Source organism: Magallana gigas, chromosome 7, assembly GCF_963853765.1.
Source record: "Magallana gigas chromosome 7, xbMagGiga1.1, whole genome shotgun sequence".
NCBI classification, from domain to species: domain Eukaryota; kingdom Metazoa; phylum Mollusca; class Bivalvia; order Ostreida; family Ostreidae; genus Magallana; species Magallana gigas.
This window is the reverse complement of record NC_088859.1, coordinates 32714277-32722301: the sequence shown is the minus strand read 5'-3', so window position 1 is coordinate 32722301 and position 8025 is coordinate 32714277.

Genomic DNA, 8025 nt, shown 5'->3' with positions numbered 1-8025 from the left:
GATTTTAAAATTTGAATTTCATTATAATTTTCCCGATACAGAGTCCTAAACTAGAGGAGATACATTTAGCTTAAATATGGCCACGACAATTTTCATTCCAGCATTTCAATTAGCTGTACTTTTTTTAAAAGAACGATTATCATAAAAAAAAAACAATAGGTATATGAATAGAGAAAATTTATACTGATTTAAAAAAAACTGAGAAGTCACTGAAGGATCATTAATAAGTCTGAATAATACAATATATATTTGTATTATATACGACTATTTTTATTGGGTCATAAAATGTTCATTATCCTGGTAGCTTTGCAAATTAATGACAAACAAGACAATGATCGTTCCTGGTTGCTTAGGAACGATTTGGATGGGTTATGGTTATTCTATATTATAATTATTTATAATCATCTACACTCATTTAATATTTTCCATTGTATAACCTAAAGGCAAATTGGCGGAAGAAATAGATGATTCCGTCACCGGATGTAGGTAAATATAAAGATTATCTTTTGTATCTGATTGTTTTGTAACATCATTGAAATGAGTAAAGGTTGGTAATTTGTGTTGTGCCAGTTTGTTTTGAGTATTACAACAAATGTAATTTTTTTTTAATTGTTTGAAAAAGAGTCTAAATGAGTCATTCGCCTCAATAATTCTAACCCAACTCACCAATATCGTAAACAATGGGAATTCCGAGATTCATTTGCCAAGTTTTATTTATTCAATGAAAACTATATCTCATAATTTATCATTCAGTAATTGCGGTGGACATATGTGGAATACCACCTACGGAAAAGACGAATAAAGGAGTCTGTGGTGTCAATCAACAAGCAGAACAATATGACTGTTTTATACATTATTACCCTCCCCAAGGATATTCTCGTCTCTGTGAAAGATCAAATTTAATTACTAAACGTAAACATACTGGCGACTGGGATATGTATGATCATATGTACCCATACAAACATTCCAAAACGTTTTCTGCTTCCTCTGTAATACAGGTGTCAATCAACGGAATACATTCAAAATTCAATATGATATAGCACATGGAAAGAATTCATCTAAACATGCCAGTGTTGATCAAAACACCAATGATACGGTGAATGATACCTGTATCGATAATTGCGAAAATACCAACAACGATCAGGTATCTTTCGAAGGTGCTAGAGTATTTTTAAATGATACTTACGATATCAAAAATAAACTCTACACTGCTTTTCTGACATAGCTATCATGGGATGTGGCGGTAAATGTCAACAATATTCTCTTAGAAAAGGACTACAGAAATGAAGCCCATTTGGTATCCTTTGTGGACAAAGTGAACTTCACTGTTTTGTACGAGGAATATATCATGTCTGGTGGGCATTCGAACTGGTGTCAGTCTGGTTTCCATGCAAACAAATATATCCCGGATTCAAGAGCAGAAGAAGTTGTTCTTGTGATCAGAATTGCTATCAGTCTCGTTCATGTTGCCTTGATGTTGCGTACTGTCAATCAAAAGGTTGTAAACTACCAATGCTTGATTAAAATAGCAATGGAAATACTAATGGTACCGAATCGATTTATCCCATTTTTTTAATTTGCAGATGTCCTGTAAACTACAATGATACCTACGTTAAAACAATGTGTGAAAACGTAGAAGAAAATAAGCTTTTGTATATTCCTGTTATCAACGTGAACACGAACGAGACATACAGAAACCATTAATGTTATCAATGCCACAACCATGACAACTTACAAAAAGATGACGACACCAAATACATAAAAGCCTTTAATATCACGCTCACTTGTCCTACACTCCTATATCCAAGGTTTTTGCCAACAGTTGAGTCGCTGTTCAATTTGGCAAATCAGAGTCATCGCTCCGTCATATTCTCAACTGATCACAGTACAGAAAGATGTTTCTTGAAAAGCATTTATACAAATATAAACAAATGTAACGTTAGTGGGGAGATGAAATCTTTCAGTACTCATGCCTGGAAACTATGCGAAGACACAAACATCAATGTAATTGCTGAATATAGTAATAATCTTTATAAGAACCAAATCTGTGCTTTGCGCAACAGCGAAATGTATGAAGACCCGGTCGGAGTGTGTGTTGATCGAGAAGTCCCTCACAAAGATAGACCCAATACTATGTGAGCAAGGAGGCTTAGAATTAGAATATTATAATTAACCCATTGCCTACATATTCACCAATACACGATCCTACTTACAGACACTTGTTTTCTGTGTTAGATACAACAACAAGCAACATTTATTTTAAGACAGAGAATTGCCAGGAAAATGAAGTGTTTGTTGTCTGTAAGGTTATCTCTCCTAACTTATTCATATTTTAATAGGCAATGTGGTTTAAATCATGGAAATTCAAGTGTTTTTTTTTTAAAGTGTTTACGATAAATCGATTGTACCATGGTACTTTTACATAATCAAAGGTAAGGGTATGGTTGTGTAATATAAAATAGTTATTGAAATGTATTATTCTTTAATTTAGAAAAAACTATTTGATATGAAATACATTTATTACTTATAGTCGCATGGTTTAACTCTAATGACCGAGAATTTCAATGTAATTGCCCGTGGTTTTTCACTGATGCCTACATGAGTCTTTTGAATAGAAAAAGTAAAGAAGTTAATGTTTCAACATACACCTCTGCGAATGTTATTATAACAGATAACTAAACAAAACACACAGAAAACATTTTGTATTTTTTGCACAAAACACCAGCGTTACATAATAAGTTTTGTCATTATTCGTGAACGTTTATAGATAAAAAAAATCAAGGTTCAGGTTGGTTTACAGTTCTTCGTCGAGCATAATAATACACATTACAATTTTTGATGTTTGATGAATAATTCAACAATTGATTTAAACATTGTTGAATTTCAATAAAATCTAGAATGCATTTCAGTATCGCAAATTCCTAAAACAAAATTTGACTTATATCACATATTTAATTTGGAAATACTCTACAAAAATACGCACGATTGAAACAAAACGTAATTGTATTAAGAAAGTTCTCATACATGTATCCCCCTGTTCATTTTAAAGTTTTATTAACTAAAATTATTTTTTTCAAAATCAATTGTATGACGTTTAATTATATAAAAAACTTTTTCAAAACGCGCTAAAATAGAGACGGTATTTAATGTGTATTACGTCATCAATTTCAGAGGGTGGAGATACAGAATAGGAAATCCACAGGGTGGTGATCCGAAAAAACAAGATCATACTTTGTAAAATTGGCAGTATCAAGAAGGGAAAATTGATGGGTTTATAATAAAAACAGACCAGTTCTTTAGTACTTTGAATATATTACCAAAACACTTATACTTCCGCTCGAAATTTTAATAGAGCTGAACAAATATCTGGGAAGTTTTTTTATTAGAAAACCTCTGGATTTATTGCATATTTAGCAATAATAAAGAAAATATTCAGAACACATTCGCAAGAGTTAAACTATGCAGTTGAAATTTGGCAATCTTTATTCACCTTTGAATTTTTTAAAACACTTTCTATAATTTTTTTTCAGGGCAAAGGCAGAAAGTTATACTGCTCCAAAGGAAAATTTGTTAAAACCTCCACTTGTGTACATTTAACTTCTTTCGTTTAAGCTGTTGGTTACATAATTGCGTTTTAGGTCTCCCTTGAAACTAATGGGACAGACGTATATTCGAGCTTGAGAAATCTTCAGATGGTTTTACAACACAATTTTTTAAATCTTTATCAAAATCTCGTTTATCTCGAGTTTGTAGAATTTTACACTTTTGTGGACAAACCTTGTTCCGTTTTACAAATCGAAACACAAACGGAGGAGGAAGCAACAGTATATTTAAAACTGACGATGAAACAATTAAACCTGCTTAACAAAACAGCAATAGAGAAAAATTTGTTACTGACCTAAAATCAACTTAATGATTCACCAAATAATACAGTGCTCCAACTTGGTATTTTTATATCTTTACGTAGCGTAGGAATTTTCACCCATAATTTTTTTATAAATGCATTTGTGTACATTTTACTGCATATTTCCATACCCTTAAGTTTAGTGAACGGCTGAAAACTGTTGTACAAGTTACAGAGCTTAAATTAAAAATATGATAATTGAAACTGATATAGGTAAAGAAAACTAAAATGAGAAATAGTCATCATACTATATACCTTGGGATTAAGAACAACTATAATAGGGGTCTTAGAAATAATATACATTGCTACCATCATGAAGATTTACAAAAATAGGATAGGATAGATTTGGATAGGATAAGATATGATGCACGATGCATGATAGAATTTATGAGAACAATTCTATCCTATCCGGTATCCAGTACTTATTAATAACTTTTCATATTTTTTTTCGGCAATGTGGTTTAAATCATGGAAATTCAAGTGTTTTCTTTTAAGAGAGAAGAATTCAATCGTAAAACAATTTGACGTTTAGATGAATTAATACAAGCACAAGAAACATGTCAAATTGAAGGAATGTAACATTATTATAATTATATTTTAACAATAACTCCAATCGAATATTCATTACTAGTCCGATCTTTTTACTGAATCATTAAGGGAATATAATTTTCCGTATCTTATTTACATTTATTGCCGATCGAATCAGTTGATTATTGATCATACGGTTATTAAACGATTAGAAAAAGAGAGTTAATAAAATATTTTTCTGTTCTTTCGCTGCTTTTTAATGATAATATATATAATTCAAACAAATGTCTAATCAAACAAACAACTTGTAAATTATTTACAGAAAAGTTCTTAATTGGACTCCCAGGATAGGGGTAAAATATTGTTTATGTACATTTTAATATTATGCGACAAGGCTATTGTAGAAAAGTTCTAGTTTATTTACACCATGACCCGTATTGATAAAGGAGAATCACAATCAGTAAAAATTCTGATAAAAGTGTTGGTACTAAAATTCGTGAAATTTGTTTTAAATATTAAAAAAATAGAAATTCAAGCTTAATTCAGAATTTTAAGACTTTGCAGGAAATATGAAGAAGACACGTTTGGTACAATATATATACTGCATGAAGAATATATACTTCGCGTAATTGTACATTTCTCAATGATCACTAAAATAAACGCTGTTAACATCCATTGATTTTGTTCTAGGCAGTAAAGTTAGGAAAGATAACTTGTACTGAATTGTTCGTTCCTTGGAGTTCCTCAATTTTGCGTCGTTTTCAGTCAGTTTAAAACAAACTTCTTTAGAGCACGATCTGACTTGGGTTAAGAACCTTGTCGTTAGAAACCCCTCTATAGATGTGTTTGTTATTCAGTGATATAACACGATTCCTATAATATAGTTTTGTTTGATATAATACACCATTATATCATGTAATATTATATTGTAAAAAAAATTATGATGCCATATGATACTGTATCAATTTCTTGCTCAATAGAGGGTTTGTTGTTAAATGATAAAACATGATTCCAATAATATAGTATTATATTATATGATACTCTATTGTATTATATCATACAATATTATATCATATTATACTATATTGTAAAAATTATATGATACGATATGATATCGTACCAAAGTCGTTGTATATTATGATGAATACCTATGTGGGTTTCTGTTTTGGTTTATGATGGCTATATTTTGGTTTATTTCTTTTTAAGACTAGACTAGGTTTATAATCATAATTATTATACTTTCATGATAAATACTGAAATCTGATTTTGACGCAGTTGATAATCCGTTCTATTACCCTTAGCGTTAGCAACACACTTAGCAACGGGTAACACGACGCATTATTACATGCGCGTAAATTATGCGCGTACAGTTCGCCGTAGAATTCACGTCATTTCTATATAAAAGCAGTAAAATATTCTCTAAAATTAAGACATTCAGTATAATAAAATAAATAGTGCCTGTTTGGGAGGACAGTTAAAATTGACACCCCTCGAAAACCATTGTCAACCTCCGCTTCGCGTCGGTTGACATTGGTTTCCTCAGGGTGTCAATTTCAACTGTTACCCTCTCAAACAGGAACTATTTATATAATATTAGATCGCATGAGGCATTGTATTACCTAGGGTCATCAGTACTAGTAATGAATCAAATTTATTTTTTAGGAAAAAAGGCATTAATAATTGTTACATTGTAAAAAGTAATACAGGCGACTCTCAATAGCTCTAAGTCTATGGGACCGAGGAAACACTTCGAGGGATCAAGAGTCCGACTGTCCAAGAGTTCGGAAATTCTGGGTTGACCGACGGGTTTTAAAATTACTGTTACCGTATGTTGTGATTACGCCTTTTATTTCAGTAAAAACCCAATATCTATTGTATCTTTTATGTTTGTTGAGAATTTGAGATAGTTGAGAATTTGAGGTATATTCAAATATAAGTTGACTACATGTATTTACAATTTAAGGTAATTTAAATGTAATGCTTGATGATAACTTTGTCCGTTTATATTGATTGCAAATGTGATAAAATATGTCTTATTGATATGATATATTAATTTTGTTGTGAATATTTTGTATATTGTTATATTTATTTTTTAAATCATAAATTAAACTTACAGTTATAATTTTACGCAGGTGATTTAGCTTTAACATTGTTTTTCTTTGTCTTTTCTTTCTCGATTACACATACAGATCTGGATGTTTTAAAAACAAAATAAAAACACATACTGAAGAAAGTAATGATATTTTTTTATATTACAGATTGCCTAGTCAAACTGCAGTGCAAGTCAAAAGATAACCGTGTGCTATACGGGTTATTCACCAAATTACTAAGTGGTGATTCTCAGTTCTGTAAGAACTTGTGCAATAATAATCGTTAAAACAAAACGATGCGTATGTGCATAATATCTACTTTTTTATAATTTATTTAGCTTTGACTCAAAATTATCGGCTTGTCTCATTACTAATTTTACATTTTTACTGCGTCTCCAAATAATCGTAAGACGACCGGTGTTATGTAATGGATAACGGAACTGTTTGATATTTTTCATACAGAACTACTTGAGGCATATATCGTACTTAAAACACTGCCATTGAATTTCAAACTTGATGTACATGAGACAGTCCGATTTTTGAGGATATCACTAGTGTAACCACTGGTAACGGTCTAATGTTAAGAAGCTCACTAATATTGGACTGACATCACAGGTAAAATTGTTGAATGCTGGATCAAAGGAATGACATCACAGCAGTGTTTTAATTATAGATTAGGTGAAACACTGTTATAGTATGGTCAATCATTGATAAATCATCACATCATAGGATGTCTGCTACCTGAATTAACAATCCATTACACAGATCACGCGTAAAATGCTTGGAGCAATTCAAATGTGCTCCATGTGTTGATGTTGTTTGATGAACAAAATTGTGAAAATGCTGCTGTAGCTTGAGTAATCCATGATATTGACAAACAGTATAATTTTAAGTGCTTCAAGAACTGTAAAGATTTTTTCACAAAACATATAAAATGTAGACCTAATCACTGCATTTTCAAAACATTAACAAATGAAACTACCAGACCATATTAAGGCTGCCGAGAGTTAATTCTACATTTAACGGAACGTAGGTTTAGGGGACATTTGGGTTTTGAAAGAAAACAAAGAAAATTCTATTTGAAATTAATCTTTACCAAATTCATTGTAGAAACTCGAAATGTTTAGAGATTATTATCGACAACAAATCTGATACTCAAAGGGATTATCAAAGAAAAATCACTATTAAAGCGATAACCTTTATGTAGTTTAAATACTGACGGTATTTGTATAAAGGTAAATAAATAAAAATTATTTGTTTGAAAATTTTGTTTGTTTTAATTTTGTCGTCCTCCCCCGTAGGTTTGATCTTTTAAAGTGAGTTAAACGTTGAATTAATTTTCGGCTGCCAAAACTGTATGGCGATAAATCGGCAATTTATATGCATCAAGAACTGTAAAGATTTTTTCACAAAACTTATTAAACGCAGAACTATTTCATACATTTTCAACCCTTTTCAGTTTTGGGTAATATTATATCGAATCAATAATATTTAAAATACTAT